Here is a 19,706-nt window from a genome sequence, read left to right as displayed (position 1 = left end):
GTGCCTCCTTCTCATGGTGACACTCTCGTCACATACTGCCTCTGCCACTTTAGGCGCGCGTGCTCATTGGTGGCTCTTCTTTCTTGGCAATCCAGCAATTTTTCTTTTTCCTGCTTCTAAAATGACTCATTTATATGCCTTGTGGAATGGCAAAACTGACCAATCCTGAGTTAGAGTTCTCTGAACCTGAATTTTAGGCTCCCACCCAGGGACTGAGTGGGAGTTAGAAAGACAATGGATGAAGACCCAGAGCAAGTGATTGTACTTGTCTGCACTAGGGTATAGGTTAATGAAAATAATGAGATTAATCTAACACTAATATAATAATCTAATTGCATGACATTACAGTCATAGTCATGCCATGTGAGGTTTTGGAAAGTAAAATTTAGCTTCATAGGTATAGTCTTAGTCATTGGAGTCTCCATTTATTTGCCACATAATGACCTGAAACTATGAAGTCATGTTTTATGTTTGTTCCCTCAACATAGCTCCAGCTAATACCATGATAATTGACACATATGTATACTTAATGCGCTTTAGACAAGTGGTGTCAATAAATGAATGGATCTCCTTGACATGGTGCTAAATTTTGTAACTACATTATCTCATTTAAGTCTCACGGTAATTTTATGGAGTGGACATTATTGTCCCTCTTTTAAAATGGGAAAACTGAGTCTTGGAGTTCAGTAGCTTGCCTAAATCATTCAGGTTTTAGACCACATGTGTATGAAAACTGTTTTAAACCATCGACTATCATTCTAGAAGAACATATAAGTAAGTACTTTAAAGTATAAAGTATAACAGACATCAGAATGGTAGGAAATATAATGCAGCAGATACAGTGAGAAATGTAAATTATGCATTGGAGTTTAGGATTTCTGAGAGATAAGGAAAAGGAAGATAAATCTGTAGAACTAGTTTTAATCTTGACAAAAATAACTCATGTGAAATGATATTCAGGTGCATGAATTTGTATTTGCTGTTTTGCTTGTATGATATAAAAATAAAACATGATTTTTGTGACAACTATTAAGTGTCCTATTCTCATTTGTGATCATAGGGGCAAAAGCAAAGTTCTCTGAATAGTTAATTGTTACATTTACAATATAGAGTGCAGATTCTATCTTAATATTAACCCTGATATAGTGTTTTATAAGACATTGAACTTATATTTCCAGTACCTTTTCCCTCCATTAAAAAAACTTTTACATTTGAAAGATATAGCTACAGAAGACATTAATATATCTGTTTATCTCTGTCCTGCAGAATATGGGGATGGTACAAAAAGTTTGATAGGTGGAAATCTCTGTATGAAATCTGTCACAAATATTTGGAATACATATAATATCTACATTGGCTGAGTTGAAATGTTTATTTTAGATTCAGAATGCCCTGGAAGCAAAAGTTATTCTAGCAGGTGCCTGTTTTTATTTGTTTGATTGATTTGTTTTTGCTTCCTTCTCAAAATTCCTTCTTTCTCTTTCTTCTTTTGGGTCTGATTTTACCCGTCAATCACATGGTCTCATGTCTCTCCAAAAGATTTTTTTTTTAAGGTAAATATCAGACAGGCAGAAAAACTAATATCTTTCCATTAAGTGATAGGGACGGGGTAGGGAGAGAGGGGAGGAGGAATGGAGAGATATTTAACATAAGGGAAAACAACGGTGGGCCTTTATTGTAGAATACCGAGGGAGAATTCCTGTTTCTGAGCTCATATAGACCAGCATGAGAAAAAAATATGCCAGAGAATGAAACCCTTTGAAGAAAAGCAGCTAAAATCGATGACCACATAGAGAGTGTGTTGTAATAAGATCCAAGACTGTATCCAACTCTGCTTACATGTCTACCTCAAAATACCATTTTAGTTAAGCAAGAATGGGTTAGTTTTCTTTCATGTTTAATAAAAGGATTATGAATAATATGTTAAATTGTACTTACCAAAATAAAACAAAAAACAAAACTGCTATAAAGTCAATGCTGACTCATAGAGACTCCCTGTGGGTTTCTGAGAATGCAAGTGTTTACAGGAGTAGGTCATCTCTTCCACGGAGCTTCTAGTGATTTCCAACTGCTGACCATGTGGACCACAGCCCAGCACATCACTGCTACACAAACATGCCAACAACAAACCTTTTCCTCTTTCCTTCTCTCTCTGTTTTTTACTTTTTGAAATATTCCTAAAGCTCCCTACATGTCCTTTATTTTGACTTGATTCAATATGAACAATAAAAGCTAAATAAAGCACCTGTGGGCTACTCTCAATGAGATCAACAATTATTCATCTATCCCTGGGCCTAATCTTCACAGAGAAATGAATTCAAGTAACTCACTCCTTTATTTCTCTTTTAATAGAATCTTGCCTTCTTTGAAACACGTATGGAGGCCTGTTTGGTTCTATCTCTATCATAGGCTTGCAAGTTGAAGGATGACATACCTACAGTGTATGCAGGTGACCCTTACCTGTGCACAGCAATGAGTCTCCTTCTGATTCACATATCATACACTGACGCTTGTTCCCATGAATCAAGGAGAAAAGTAAGTAGATACTTATTTTAATTGTTTAGAGGAAGGATATTTTTATTTTGCTTTTTTAAAAAGTCATGCATGAGAAAGTTTAGAACCAAGATATTTGAGCAATTAGCCTAAGTCAGCCTTGTAGATGGAATAGCCACTGTTTGTGGTTTAAAATACAAGATCTAGAGTCAAACCACCTGTGTTAGAATTTTGAGTATGTAACTTGCTAATAGTGCAAACACAGCTATGTTGCTTAACCCCATTGTGTCTATTATGTTGTTGTTGGGGTTTTCTCTATTTCATTTTTCATTGTTGTTAACTTTTTTGACTCTTTGTTCTTTGTTTCTGTATGGTTTTTGGGTTTCTTTGGCATATGAAATCCAGGATGGGTGAATGTATAGAGATAGTAGTTGGATTAACGGTTCCTTGAGGGTACAGCAGGGGAAATTTGGAGAAGTGGGAGCTAATAATAAATACAGGCAAGAAGAAAATGTTCTAATAATTATTGAGGTAATTATGGTTCAACTCTTCCCATTATGGTAGAACTATTGAATTTTATATTTTGGGTCATGTCCCAATACAACTATTTATTTAAAAAGTAAGAAGACACTAGAAGCTTCACTCCAGCATTAAGATTATTAAATGAAAAATAAAGTAGACAAAATAAATACTATCTATAATTTTTGTGTTTGTTAGTTACCTTTCCCTCTATACCAATAGTTTCAAATATCCATCCATATGTTCTTTGCATTATCCATTTGTTTTTTGTAAATACTTAGGACTTTTATTTTTTAATGCTGAATTCTTAAATCCAGCTTCTAAGAATGAAGTTCAGTACACCCAGAGTGACTTGTGTATCCATATCTGTACCAAAAGGACAAACCCAAACAACCCTCCCAACCCCCAAATATAGACACAGGCATGAAGTTATATGTGTATTTGAAAAAGCGGCATGGAAAACGAATGTTTTGTACCTAAATGCATCCTTGTCTACTGAAGAAAAGGTGGGTGAACCATCGTTGACCTTGCCTGATTACACAACAGGGAAGGAGAAGCTAACTCACATTCACCCAGGGATGATTCCTCTGAGACAGAGGTCAGACACACATCCAGCTTCCAGCCTCCTGTCCACTATTCTGATGCTAACTGTCGCTCCCATAGCATCCTATTTCTCGCTGAGTTCAATTTCAATAGTCCTTTCGGAGGTCACATAGAACTCCCAGATCATACTCGTGATGATGGATTTATTAGGAAAGTTACAAGGTTACAAATCAGTATCAGAAAGGATACAGGTACAGTTCTTTTATCTACATTTCTTCTAAGCAAAGCAGGCTGACACAACTCTGTGTGATCCTCAAATTCTCCTATGCCCCCCAGTACTCTTTCCTACTCAGGAAAGGGTTGAAATTATTTGAGGTTTGATAAGTGTCCAAAGGACACCCCTTTTGAAAGTCAGCTTGCTTCCCAAAGTCACTGAGCTTTACTCGGTCAACGGACAAGAAAGCTCACCACGGTGCCTCATGGTCTGCCACGACCATGTCCCTGCGCAGTGTTTCAGACATGCTCTACTGCTGGCTCTTGATTCTTAATGGCCATGGGATTTTACTTCTGATAGCTCACTTTGTGCCAGGTGGAATAGCAAAAAGATTCAATCCCAGCTAGTTCTCTGCACCTTCTTTGCAAGCTCCTACCCAGTCATTTGATGACATTTACAAGTACCATGACCGGAAGAGCCATATCAAGTAATGCCCTTTCACCACACCTGCCATGACTTGTAAACCCATCTTCATCTCGCCTGATCTGGCCTGGGCTGATCTGGTTCTTCTTTCCCCCTATTCTCTTCAGAGCTCCAACGTTGGCAGTTACCTCTGAGCCACTGGAGCATTTTTCTCCCGTTAAAGAATCTTTGCACAAACTCTCCCCTCTGCTCAGAAATGCCTGTCAGTTTACCTGATTAACTCCGACCTATTCTTCATATTTCAATTAAAGTTCCATTTTTAAAGGAAATGTTCACGACCCTTCTAACGACATCAAATGTCCTCACAGTATCAAGTAACTTTATTTCACAGTATTTCTTTTTAACCAGTTGTCTCCAGACCTGTCTCCGACTTGACTAGAAGCTCCACAGGGGCCGGGACGTTTCCTGCTCAAGTTCAGCACGGTTTCCTTCATCCAGCACAGGACCCAGAGAAACCGATGTCTTTTTTATTATTGTGATAAATGAGTGACCACTCCTCAGATACTTGAGAATAATTGTATAGTTATTTATCTCACATCGGCAAACCTTTCCCAATGTAATGGCTTAAGAACAGAGCTGTCTGATCATCTCTCACGTTCTCTGGTTGACTGGGCCCAGCTGCGCAGTCCTGGCATTCGAGAGCAGGCCCTTTCCCTGCCTCCGAGCAATGATTATTACTGGGCCGCTGTGCTCTGAAACCCGGAAAAGAAAGCCCAACGGCCACCCTTCACGCGCTTCCTCAGAGACTCCTCTTCTCTGCGTGTCTTCTTGCTTTAGTCTCTGCATGCTCATGTTCTTCATTGAATAGGCTAGCTAGCTCTGTGACACAGTGACTTGAATTTCCAAAACACTAAATGGCAGAAGTTGCCGGTCTTCCTTCAAGCCTACTCTTCTTAGCCCTAACCCACCATGTCTGCAGTTTTTCAGTTACTGAAGTCACAGACAGTACGTAGTGTTCAATGTGGAAGAGACTAGAAATGTGAATACTTCATATCTATAAACAGAGCACTAAATATGCTCATTTTTAATGTGAGATGTAGAGAATAAATGACTGTCATGATATATCATTATTTAAATAGTTATGGTAATTAAGGTTTTGTATCAACTTTGCTGGCTGTCATCTGTCTCATCATCTGACCTCTTCTTCTTTGGGCTTGAGTCAGTCCCTGGTATTGTCTGCTAATCCTGCGAGTCATCACCAAATTTTCATTTCACCTTCCAACCTTCGCTTGATCCTTCTGTGCAGCCAATGCCTGCCTCGAACCTGTGGATCTTGGGTACATTCACCCAAATAAAACTGCTGAAAGGAAAGTTTAAGGGCAGCCTGAGACTACCAATAAAACAACTATAATGGGATGTGTAAAGACTTGGACTTAAAAAGTCAAAAGGGATATGTCAAGCTAAAAGAAATAAAGAATAAAAATTCAAGCTTCAAGTTTGAAAGATTCCATCAGAAAAAGATTGACCAATGCAAGAATTATCAAAGAAGATGAAAGGAATACACAGTCACTGTACCAAAAAATGGGTCAAAATTGAACCATTTCAAGAAATAGCATGTGTTAGTCCAGGTAGACTGGAGAAACAAATTCATAGACACTCATATGTGTAAAGAGAGAGCTTTATATACAAGAGCAATTGAATATTGAGAAAACATCCCAGCCCAGTCCAGATCAAGTCCATAGGTCCGATATTAGCCTATCTGTCCAATATCAATCTTTAAAGTCCTCCTCAGACTAATGAAACACATGCAATGATGCCAAATACAGGAAAATCACAGGCCCATAGGTTGAAAGTCTTGTGGATTCAGTGGCAATGTGAGCATCTCAGCGTTAGCAGGGGCCTCCACGTGGCTCCTCTGGCTCCAGTGCTCTACCATAGCTCCATGTGTCTTGCCAATGGAAATGTCTCACAGGGAGTGAGCATGTGTCCTACCTCCAGCAAGCTATTTATCTCCTTAGTGGCTCCAAATGAGGTCATCAAGCTGTGACCTATTGACAGGCTAAACTTCACTCTTTCACTCTTAATACTCAAATGACAACAGATTATGGACCTACCACATAGCATAGGCTCAAGAACCAATGATATTGAAATAAGAAGTCCAAGGGACACTGAAGTCATTAGCAAAAACTATGAATTGGAATTGATGGGATACTACTTGAAATGTTTCAACAAGTTGATGAAACACCAGAAGCACTCACCAGTCTATGCCAAGAAATATGGAAGACGGACAGCTGGCTTGCTGAATGGCAGAGATCCATATCTGTGCCCGCTACAAAGAAAGAAAACCAAACAGTGTGTTAATGATTTAACAATATCATTAATGTCACACACAAATAAAACATTGTCAAAGATAAGCTAAAAACAATTGGATTCAAAAAAGGACAAACCATGAAGGATAATTTTGCTAATATCAGATGGCTCTTGGCTGAAAGCAGAGAGGATCAGTAAGATGTCTGCTTGTTTCTTATTGATCATGAAATGGCACTCACTTGTACAGAGCATAAAAAACTATAAATAACATCGCAAATGATGGAAATTCCAGAAAACATAATTGTTCGCATGTAGAACCTGTAATCAACCAAGAAAAAAATGTTTGACTATAATACAGGAATACTATAGGGTTTAAAATTAGGAAAGGTTTTTGTCAGGGTTGGGGTTCTTCACATCATTTATTCAATCAGTATGATAAGCAAATACTCTGAGAAACTACACTATATAAAGAAGGTGACATCAAGATTGAGGGTAGGCTTTAATATGCATACGGCACAATCTGTTAGCCTTGTGTTCAACCAATTTATCTCATTTGTAAGCAAGATCGTGAATGGGTCTAATAGTTTCTCCTCAATGCTTATAGTAAAATGTGCGAGAAAAGAGACAGACACGACAACAGTGCAATATGAAAACAGAACATAAATGTTTTGAAAGTTGTGCCTCCCCACCCCACACATTATATTTTAGAAATGAATATATTCTAGAGATCACTGGTCAACGCATCAAGAGAAATTTTGTTCCATGAGTGATCCCACTGGAATTTGCACCACTACACGATTTAGATGATTCAGAATTTGAGGTTTCGGACTTGGAGTTGATGTAAGATTTTAGGATGATGCGATGGACTGAATGTGCTTTGCATATGTCAAGGACGTGAACTTTCAGAGGACAAATAGTTTATTATTGATTGAATTATTACCACCAACAGAGCCGCCACCACCCCAAATACATGTTGCTAGTTCTAAATTTGATGTCTATTGTTATAATCCCTTTTGAAATTGATTTTCTTTTTGGTTTGTTTTCATTAAGGAGGCAGGATTAGTGTCGTTTCTGTTGAGTTCATCCTTTTTGTGATATGAAGGAGATTAGGCAAGTGAGTGGAGGAGAGATGGGATAAAATCAACGCAGACACATGGTGATCTTCAAGAAACCAGGAAGCAGAAGCTGACGAGACGAAGCACTTCCTCCTGAGACAATAGAGAACGCCTTCCCTGAGACTCCAGGGAGTACTCTGGATTCAGACTTCCAAAGAGTAAGAAAATAAAATTTTATTTGCTAAAAATCACCCACTTGTGGTATTTCTGCCGTAGCAGCACTAAAAGATGTAATCAGATCATGTCGCTGATAGTGGGCATTACCATGGATTACAGAACTCAGCAGAAGAGACAATATTGTGGAAGAGTATTTGGTAGGTGGAGGTATGTCTGATGTCTGCCTCATAGCAATTGGTCTTGTGCTAAATTGGAATTTCATTCTACTTCCTCCTTGTAAAGTCAGAGAAGGTCAGATGTGGCATCCCTACTTTTCATTTAGCAGCCATGAGTTAATTATTATACCACAAATGTTCTTTAGATAGTAAGACATATAATAAATATTTATCTTTTACAATAGGCTGATTTTTATTGCTAAAAAACAAGTGTACAAATGAAAAAGACTCAAACACACATATATATGCCATTTGTATATAAAAATCACTTGGGAGGAGACAGTAGTGGATTACTTAAGAAATCATTTTGAGATAATTAGCTATCACATAGAAATGCAATAGCCCCTTATCTCATAACATACACAAAATCAAGTTTCATATTAATAATTATAAATGTGAAAAGTACCTCTCTGAAAAATTTTTCACAAGGCTTAAAATGATTTAAATCACAAAAAATTGCAGATGTTATCCAAATTTAGACTGGACTACAACGACATCAATAGCAATCTCAGGGCACCAAAAAAAAGAGTAGCAAGTAAAACAAAAAAGAAGTAACAGATTGGGAAAAGAAGTAATTATAACAATATAGGTCACATATTTATGAGGGACATTAATTTAGTCTTCCTAATCTGATTGCTTAATTTTTTTTAAAAGCCCACATATTTCTTTAAAAAAACTGTAAAATATATGAATAGGCAACTCACAGGAGAGGAAACAATTTCAGGTATGCTGTAGCTGTGCAGGAAAATTCCATCTGAATGGTTCCACAACCTTTTAGTAACTATGTGACTATCATAACAATCTAAAATTTGTTCAAAATCAAACTATATGTCTATTGAAACTTTTCAATACATATTTAAGTCGTATATTTTAAGGTATGAATTTATCTTTCTGGAATTATAAGACCTTTGCCGTTTTTAAATCATTCTATATTCCCTTGCATTGTTCAAATGATCCCTCTTGGTCATGTGCAGGTTCTGAATGAGTACAATGATGTGCTCTGAAATTCCCATTCTTCTAACCTTATCCATAGTCGTTATGACCTACGTAGTGGACTGCCTTTACACAGTCATTTTCTAGTATTCTCTGACTGCAGTGAAGATCCATTTGATATCAGCAATTAGATCCTCATTCCATGTCATCTTCTGAATCGGTCTTGAGCGTCTTGCTTGTTAATATACTCATGTAGCCATTGTCGAACCATCTTCAATACAATTTTTCTTGCATGTGAAATTAATGACATTATCCTTTAATTTCCATATTCTGTCCTTATGATAGTAGAATGTGTTCTCATTACCAGTTTTAATATACTAAAATCCTTCACTATGGTTGTTGATTTGGGTCTTCTTCTCAGGACTTGCTTAGATCAATGCAGTATTATTGACATGCTGGGAAAGATGAGCATTCTGGTAACCCACAATGATAACAGCATTCCCTCAAAAATTCATGCTTATGCAGTTTATATCCTACTAAAAGTGCTTGGGAATACCCAAACCCAACCCACAGACAAAAGCCAAGTCTGAATAACCTGCAACTGAAGCAAAGCTACCCAGCATGGACCAGTTTATATTATCAGAGTTGCAATTGGCCTGTAGACCTATGAGCTTAAAGGATATCTGTTGTTCGAAGTCACTGAATCATAGCATATCTTATTACTCACTATTTTAATAAAAATTGTTTACTTACCTTATTTCCAAAATTTTGGGGTATTTTTTTTGTTTGGTTTGCTCATATCAAGAAGTATCTCACAGGTATTATGTCATTGGAGGTCACCTTCTTGAAGCTGTGTTATATGCTTTTCTGTTTTTCAGTATGAAACCCAGGATTGATGAATTTACAGGGACAGCAAGTAGAATAAGGGGTTCAGGGGAGGAGGGTGCAGTTGGGGGGTGGGTAAGGGGAGGTGATGTCAAGGAGCCCATATAGAAAAAGAATGTCTGGAAATTGATTGTGTAAGCAATTGTACAATTCTACTTGATGTGAGTGAACTATGGATATATATATGTAAATTAAATCACAATTAAAAAATATTTACTTACACAAAATTTAGAACTATTAAAGGGTAAATGAATTGCATATAAAGTGAATTATTTTGGAATCTGAGTTCTTGCTAACATACCCTAAAAGCTAAGAACAAAGAACAGTTTCCTCTCACACCAGTGTTACAATCTTCCCCCCAGTTTTATGTCTATTGCATGAATTAAATAAATGCTGAGTTCACATGATTAAGTGCTCAAAAACTATTAGGTATTAGGTATTGCTCTATATAGTCTATTCCCAGTGATTATGCTATAAACTTGGGTGATAAAGAAATTTTCAATATTCATTTAACTTTGTATTACATTTATTTAGGTATAATTTATTCAGTTATAACTCATATAAGGCTTTAAAGAATAAACAGCTAATAAACAAATTATCTTATTCTATTTATAAGTGAAATTAAGATTTCTAACCCTACATCTCAATTTATCAGTATGTGCATATGATGCAATGATCACTGTGGTAGTTACATAAACTGGTGTCAATTTGAGACTTGAGAGGATTGAAAGTGAAGGGGTGGAGTCTAGTCTGTCAATCAGATCATAACCAATGAGGCCTCTGTGTGGGCCTAGCCTTCTCCTGAGAATTCTGGGGACTCCTAGAGATTTCCTCTTTGGAGGTGGTAGACACTTCTCTCTCTTGGTTCACTCCCTGTGAGTCATCCCTGAGGAGAAGCCTCATGGACCTACCCTGATGCAGCCCTAGAAGCTGGAGAAGCTACGTGGAGACCCTGTCAGAGCTGAGATGTTTACAATGCCACCGGATTGACAAGACTTCCCACCCACTGGCCTGTGAGCTTCCTGCATTCGGCACCATTACATGTGTTTCGTGAGTCTGAAGAGCACTTTATAGATTGGTATCCGACATATGGGCTAATATTAGACTTGATCTGAACTGGACTGGGATGGTTTCTCAATATTCAACTGCTCTTGACTATAAACCTCTTTCTTATATACATATGAGTGTCTATGAATTTGTTTCTCTAGACTACCCAGACTAACAAAACCACAGAGGATGTTCCAGGAAATAATTAAGATAATTAAGACTAATTAATTCTCATTAATGTGATGCTAAAGAATAAACGGTTACTGCATCTCCAAAAGTCGTCAATTTATAAGCTAAAAATAGTCTAAACATTTTTAAATACTATGTATTTTCACTGTTGTTTATGTGAAAAGAAAAAAAGTAAAGGTATATTAATGTTTCATATATTGTATGTTTTTCATTAATGAAGCAATGGACTATGCAATCACGTCATCTGTTATCTCATCATCTTATTATATCTGTATTTTCCTTAGTCATACTCAAATTTTCTCTGGAGCAACAGATCTCACCGCCATCAAGTCAGTACTGACTCAAAGCAACCCCAAGCGGTTTCATTGACTATTGCAACTGTTGATGGGAACAGAAAGCTCAGTCTTTTCCTGCTGAGCTGCTGGTGGTTTTGAACTACCAACCATGTGGATCACAGACCAATGAGCAACGACTACCGCACCAGGGCCCCTTGGAGGAACAGATGAGAAAGGAGATTTATGAGGCAGACATTTGAGTTTTTCCAGCTTCTGGGAGTAAAGGGGTAATAGACTTGGTTGAAACAATGAATTTTGCTTGATCCTTCAAGCGAGGGCAAAATTAACTGTTAAAACCAAAATAAACAATATACAGTCAGTGTTTTTAAACATTGGAATTTCACAGAGGCACCTCATATGAACTGAAAATCCAAATTTATATCCCGATTTCTGCCCAACCACTTAAATCCAATCACATTTAGCCAATAGGAAAAGAGCCTTCATAGCACCATGGTAATAGCCTATTTCACATTTCCACTTGAACTTCTGTTTGGGATTTAACATATCCAAAACAGAAGTTTTGCTTCTAAAAGCCAATCAAATAGTTCCTTCTCTGTGCTTTCCCATAGTCAGCCAACAGCAGTTATCCCTCCTTTCTGCTTATGCTGAAAATCTTTGGATCTATCTCTGCCTTATCTCTCTCCCTTTTCTGTGAAATCATCCACAGTTTGATTGGTTTCCAGTACATCCCAACCTAAACATTTCTCGGTTCCCCATTTTCACCGCCATCTTTGAGATTCTCATAAACTGCTTACCTGCTGCTTCCTGGAGTTTACCCGACTCCATGGTAAAAGGTCCAATACAGTTCTACGTGAATTAAGTAGGAGAGCGAGAAAGAGAGGTCAAAATGCAGTCCTCCTCTTTAATATTCTGCAATGGTGTCCCATCATGATCAGAATAAAATCCCAAAAGTTCTACCATCTGCAAACCACTACACAGTCCAAACAGAAACTGCCTTCCTCTGATCGACTTTTCTCCATTGTCGCCATGTTCTCTTCTGTTAACTGCAGTCATTCCTGACACTGGCTTCTTGTACACCAGTTCCTTGCTAGAAATTGTACTTACGTCTTTTTATGGTGCATTTCTTTAGTTTATTTGTGTTTCTGCCAATATCACCTCCAAAAAAAGGTTGATTTGGTCTCTCTTAAATAATTCTCACAACAGCATTATTCTCTATAGCTTGACTGCATACTGCAGAACATATGACATTATATCATTTCTATGTTTTTCTGCCTTTCTTCTCGGATGTAAGTTATGTGATGAGAAGCTGGTTTTGCTCACTGATTATTTCATAGCACCTAAATCATGCTTTGAAAATAATAAGTATGCAGTATATTTGGGTGGAATAAATAGGTGAGTAATTGAGTGGTTATATGAAGCCATGCTGTATTTTCAGATCCCTGGATAGACACACAATATCAACATAATGACTTCTCAGTATATCTTTGCCTTTCTAACTTCATATATTACAATTATTTCTAACTCCAAATAGTCACATTTGAGGAATATTTTCAGTAAGTTTCTAAATGAAATATGTTATACAAGCATTCACTATAATAACAAAAATTGTGAAATCTTATCAATATCTAAGATTTGCTTGAGGAAATTAAAAGAACGTTTGATCTAGGAAGAGGTTTTTTAATTTGTTTGTTTTCCAGAGATATTTTTATCACTTTGAAATTTATATGTAACTTACAAGTATTTGCTTCAGAGAAGATTTGTAAATTTTAAAACCAATTTGTTTCCCTAGGTTGGCTGCATTTTATATCATTAAGTTGCTCATGGGTTATTTTTAAAGACTGTAAACAGACAAGTAGAAAAGCAAGATCGGACATAACTTTTTTTTACAATCTGAACAGGCTAAGACAATGTTGAGGATATTTTGTTCAGGTTCTCTCTCTCTTTCCTCTCCATTATGCTTAGCTGCTGCTGCTAAGTTGTTCGTCATATTATGACAAGTTAAGCACCATTTGTTTATCAGAAAATGCACTCAAGGTCTTAGAAGCTCCATAAAAAATGATAAAACTGCTCAAATTTACTAGGCAACCAATTATTGCCAATAATTAATAAAACTTTTCCTGAGTTATGCACTGTAACCAAGATATAATCAAAATGCATATTTATTTGAGATATGGCAATAGATACTCTGGGTTGGGTAGAGAAACAAATTCAGAGACACTCATATGTAAGAGAGAATTTTAAATCCAAGAGTAATTATATATTAAGAAAACATCCTGGCCTAGTCCAGATCAATTCCATACATTCAATATTAGCCCATAAATTCCTCTTTAGACTCATACAGCACATGCAATGACGCCAAATATAGGAAGATAACAGGCCAGTGGTGGTAGGAGGCATCTCAGCATTGGCATGAGTCTCTGTGTGGCTCCTCCAGCTCCAGGGCTCTTACTGCCATCAGTGTGGCTCCATGTAGCTTCTCAATAGAAATGTGTAGAAGAGAGAGAATGGGTCCGGCCTCCAGTGAGCTGCTTTTTTTTATCTCTGCTCCACCTCCAAATGAGGTCATCAAACTGCAACCTGAGGAACACACTATACCCTACCCCTTCACTCATAATATCCTCAAATTGACAGGAGATTAGGTAACTACCACAAGATATTTGCAACAAACTGCTTTATATATTGATAATGATTTATCAAAAGAGAACTAATCAACTTGTTTGTGGATGGTCATCAGCTAACATCAAAATGCTTTTAACATCAAAATGCAGTGACAACAAGATAATTCCGGGATTTCTGAAAATATGCAGAGGTAATTCAAGGTGCTATAAAGGAACATTATTGTAATTTATCAAAGATTCTTCTGAATAAAACTTTACAAGGGAGGACTTCTGGGAAGATTGCGACTAAGTAACACATACCAGAGGGACTCCACAGAAATTGGCCCAGGAGAGTTACTAAGAGGAAAATTCCAAACAGCTGGATCCCAGGAGAAGCATCATAAAGATAAGTAGGAGCAGATCCATAAGGCTTTGAGGGGCTTACCACAATGGAGCCTGGCTAGGGTTCAATCTTAGCCCCAACACAGTCTTGGCTGGAGCCTGGACCATTTGGAGCCAGTACAGGGGCTTAATCTCAGCACAGCCACAGCTTGCTGCCGTCTCTGGGCAGGGATTAAACCCATACAACCCTACGAGCAGGGATCAGGGCTCAGCTATATTGTTACTTTTCTTTCCCTCTCTTCTCGCTATCCCTGCACAGTCTTAGCAGGCTTACTTTTACATTTTATTTTCCTTTGTCTCTTCCCTGTTTTCTCACACTGCACTGCCGATCTCCCGACCACTGCCCTTAGCCTAGGGCATTTATGCCTGCCCCACATCCAGCTAGGTGAGCTCCACCCTGTGCAGCTAGCCTGAGGCTGTGGAAAGCCCACCTGACCTCCACCATGGGATACTCTGCCCAACTTCTTACCAGGGAATTCCTGCCTGTGAGGCTGGGGGGGCTCCTATTTTCCCTCTGTTGTCCCATGTGACTGAGGGAACATCCTCCCATCTACCTTAGTGCTTCCCACAGCCTAAGGCAGCTCAGCCAACACTCACCAACATTCCAAGCTGCTGCAGGAACCTCTGCCCAAACTCTGCAGTGATTTACCTGGCCAGGGCAATTCCACCCACCATTCATTATGTTCTACACCAAAGAAGGCAACCCAGCAGCCTTCTAGAGCACTCTCCTGAAAGGGAAGCCACAGGAGGAAAAATGGTAGGCTAATTCCACAGTTAAATTAGCTCTAGGAAGTTCAAAGAAGCATTCGTACAAGTCTCCCAGAGAGAGCCAGTGCTCTTTGGCTCCCTGGAAAATGGCACCTGGCTCCTCTAAAACAATGCAATGCAAATGGCCATCAGCCCAAAAGACCTCAATGAAAAAGCAGGAGAAACAAAAGGCAATGGCAGAAGATGACCTGAACATAATGACAGGTATAGAAGCAGCACACATTGAGCTGCCACAGAAAGAAATGTTCAGAATGGTGCTTGGAGTCATACAGGATATGAGGGAAACAATACAGAGAGAGGATGAGATGATAGAGAAGATAAAGGCCATACACCAAAGGGAAATACAGGAGCTTAGGGAAGAGATAACAAAAACCAGTAGCAGACACATGGATGCTGAGAATCAACTGGTAGAAGCAGAAAACCACATCAGTGACTTGCAGGACAGCCAAGCAGACTTTAACAAATGAAAACAAAAATCTAATAAGATCGTCAGAGAATCTGAAGAAAACTTAAGAGCTATGTCTGATGCTATGAATAGGAACAACATTAGAATTTTTGGATTACCGGGGGAAGACACAACAAAGAAGTCATCTGCAACAATAGTAAGAGAATTCTTGGAGGAAAACTTCCCCACCTTAATGAAAGAAACCAGCCAACCATTCAGGAGGCTGAAAGAACACCAGCTAGACTGAATCCCAAGAAGTATTAACCAAGGCACATAATGGTTAAACTATCCAACTTTGAGGGCAAAGGAGAAAATCATGAAAGCAGCTAGGGAAAAACAAGCAATCACATATAAAGGTTCCCAAATAAGAATATGCTCAGACTTATCAGCAGGAACTATGAAGAAGAGGAGAGAGTGGAGTAATATATTCCAAAAATTGAAGGGAAAAAACGCAAACACAAGAATACTCTACCCATCCAAATTATCAATCAAGATAGATGGAGAAGTAAGAGTCTCCCCAAACAAGGAAAAACTCAAAGAATACAGTCGAAGAAACCCAGCCCTACAAAAGATCCTTGTTGACTTAGTATGAACAGAAAAACAACATTCACCAAGCATAAATAAGAGATCTCCACATAGAACAGCCGCACCTAGAGGGCAACAAAGAGAAAACAGACCCCAAGATAGCATTGGCTTAAGGATGGAAAGAAGTCAAGAATGATACACACACACACACACAAAACACACTAATAAGAAAGGAAAGTAGGAAAACAGCCAACACAAAAGGTATAAGATGACATCACAGAGTCCACAGATGGAGATAATAACCCTGAATACCAATGGCCTGAACTCAGGACTTAAAAGATTGAGGCTAGCAGACTGGCTTAGAAAGCACAACTCATCAATCTGCTGCCCACAGGAGACACATCTCAATGCTACAGACAAAAATAAGCTGAGAATCAAAAGCTGGAAAAGGTATACCAAGCAAATGGCAATTAAAAAAAAAAAGCTGGAGTTACAATCCTAGCCTCGGAAAATATTTACCTCAAAGTACAAACCATAAAAAGATAAGGAGGGACACTATATAATGCTCAAGGGAACGGTAGACAAAGAACCACTAAGCATTGTAAACATATATTCCCTGAATGAGAGACCCGCTGAAGATATCAACCAAACACTCCAAAAGATGAAAAAAGAAATCACAGCTTCAACAATTATAGTGGGTGACTTCAAAACACCACTTTGTGAGAAGGATAGATCACAGGGAAAGAAACTCAACAATGAAGGTAGAGATCTAAATACTACCATTAGACAATTTGACCTGATAGATAATTACAGAGCTTCTCATCCAAATACAAAAAATTTCGCATTCTTTTCAAGCCCATTTAGCATATATTCGGAGATAGACCGCATGCTGGGCCATAAGGCAAATTTACATAAATTTAAGCACATTGATATCATACAGACATATATCTCTGACCACTGTGCCATAAGGGTGGAAATCAACAAAAGGAAGATGAAGAAAACAAGAGCAAGCAATTAGAGGATGAATAACTCCCTATTGCAAAAGGAGTGCCTCCTGGCACAGATCAAAAATAAAATTAGGAAATTTCTAGAAACCAACGAAAATGAGCACACAACGTAGCAAAACTTACGGGGCACGGCAAAGGCAGTTATCAGAGGAAGTTTCATAGCAATACATGACACCTGAAAAAGGAAGAGAGACTCATGATTGATATGCTGGCACAAAATTTACAACTAGAGCAGGGTCAGCAGGACAATCCCACTAATAGCAAAAGAAAAGAAATAATAAAAATCAAGGCTGAGATTCAGGAGAGGTAAAATAAGAAAACTATGGAAATATTAATGCTGCTAAAAGTTGGCTCTTCAACAAGGGAATGGAGCAGCAAGGTCCCCAGGGAATGCTGAAGGTGGGCTTTGGGGCCAGGGTATGGTGCCCCAACAGACTGAACTGGAAAACACTCCTAAAGGCCAATAAACAGTCCTTGAACTAACTATAAGCTTTTCTTTCTTGTTGTGTTTTGTTTTTTGTCATTGGTTTGTTGTTGTTGTTTTGTTGTGTATTGTTGGTTGGTTTTGCTCTGTTTTGTTTTTGTGCATGTTATTATCTCCACAGGTCTGCCTAAATAAGATAGGCTAGATGAACAATCGGGAGGAGAAATCAACGGGACTGACAGTTCCAGGGGGACATTGGGGAAGGGGAGGTGGGGGGAAAGGAAATGGTGTTAACAAACCCAGGGACAAGGGAACAAGTGATCCAAATTGGTGGTGAGGAGGGTGTGAGCGACCAGGTAGGGCATGATCAAGGGTAATGTAACCAAGAGGAATTGCTGAAACCCTGGTGGGGACGGAGCATGATAGTGGGACAGGAGGAAAGTCAAGGGAAATAGAGGAAAGCTCTGGGAGGCAAAGGACATTTATAGAGGTCTAGATAAAGACATGTAAATAGGCAAATATATTTATATATGAGGATGGGGAAATAGATCTATGTGCCTATATTTATAGGTTTAGTACTAAGGTAGCAGAAGGAAATTGGGCCTCCACTCAAGTACTCCCTCAATGCAAGAATACAATAAGTCAATTGCAACAAAAAAGAAAAGCTTGTAGTTAGTTCAAGAACTGTGTTGGCCTTTAGGAGTGTTTTACAGTCGAGTCTGTTGGGGGCGTTAAGCCAAGGCCCCAAAGTCTATTTTTAGTATTCCCTGGGGCTTCATTGCCCTGTTCCCCTTGCTGTTCCGTTGCACGCCCTTAGTGTTTTGCCTATGTGTGGTGGGATCAGATCAGGTGCAATTCCCCCACCGTGTCTCCAGTGTTGCCACCTGTAGGGCTATGGATCAGTGAGGGTTGTCTTGTCTCATAGTGGGGCCGGCCATGTGGTCCTCTCTGTGGACTGGCTGCTCTAATCAGGAACATCATCCTCAAGTCCTGGTGGGCCAGGATGTGCTCCACTCTCTCTTCCTACCCCACCATCTGCTACCGTGTGCTCTGACCAGACACGCAGACACCTTTCCCCAGCCACCCCCAAGCGGCACACCCAGTGCTGTCCTCTGAAATAAATTCTTCTGGGGAGGAATATCCACTGTCCACATAGCTGGGACTGGGGATGGCCCCTCAGACCTCTCCACTGGTTCCCTCCTCCATGCCAGAATGTTGCATTCACATCTTGGAGCACTGGGTTGAAGTCTGGTCCCTCCTTCCCTGTGGAGATATAAAAAATACCCTCCCCTTGGGTGGATTAGTGCCCTGTGCACCCGCTGCTCATTTCTTATTCTTTTTCCTTTTCCCTCTCCTTTTTAGTTGGCTACCATATGTATCTCTGGATTTGGTCTGGCCCCTACCATACTATTTGGTCTTCACCCCAGGATTGTTTTTCCCTATGCCCCTTTTGCATTTTTTTCTTAAAGCTTACTTCAGCGGACTCATGTTGTATTGTCCTTTAGTACTTGGCTTACTTCGCTTAGCATGATTTCCTCCATTTCTTCCCATGCAGCCATGTGCTTCATACATTCATCACTGCTTTTTAGTGATGCATAGTACTTCATTGTATGTATGTACCACAGTTTTTCAATCTACACGTCAGTTGATGGAAATGTGGGTTGTTTCCAACTCCTTGCAATTGTGAACTGTGATGCAATGAACATTGGAGCATAAATGTCTGGCCGTGGTTTGTTTCTTGCCTCTTCTGGGTATATGCCCAATAGTGGGAATGCTGGATCGTATGGTAACTTGATTTCCATCTGTTTTAGATATTGCCAGATCAATTTACATAGTGGCTGCACATAATTACAGGTTCACCAGCAGTGGATGAGAGTTCCTGTCTGCCCAGAGCCCCTCCAACACTTGTTGCTATCTGAATTTTTGAATTGGGCTATCTTTGAGGGTATTAGGTGGTACCTAATTGTTGTTTTAATTTGCATTTCTCTTATGGCTAAAAATTGGGAACATTTCCTCCTATGTTTATTGGCCATTTGGATTTCTGCCCCTGTGAAACTTCTGTTCAGGTCCTTTGCCCACCTCCTCAGTGGGCAATTAGTTTTTTGTCTTTTTGGAGCTAGCAGAGTATTGTAGATTTTAGTAATAAGTCTTTTGTCTGTTGTGTCATTGCTAAAAATGTTTTCCCAGTCCGTGGACTCTCTTATTACTCTCTTGGTAAATCCTTACGATGTACACAGGT

The sequence above is a fragment of the Echinops telfairi genome, unplaced genomic scaffold, assembly GCF_000313985.2.
Source record: "Echinops telfairi isolate 266 unplaced genomic scaffold, ASM31398v2 ScPeMD7_1;HRSCAF=3_0, whole genome shotgun sequence".
Lineage (NCBI taxonomy): Eukaryota > Metazoa > Chordata > Mammalia > Afrosoricida > Tenrecidae > Echinops > Echinops telfairi.
This window is presented reverse-complemented; position numbering follows the sequence as displayed.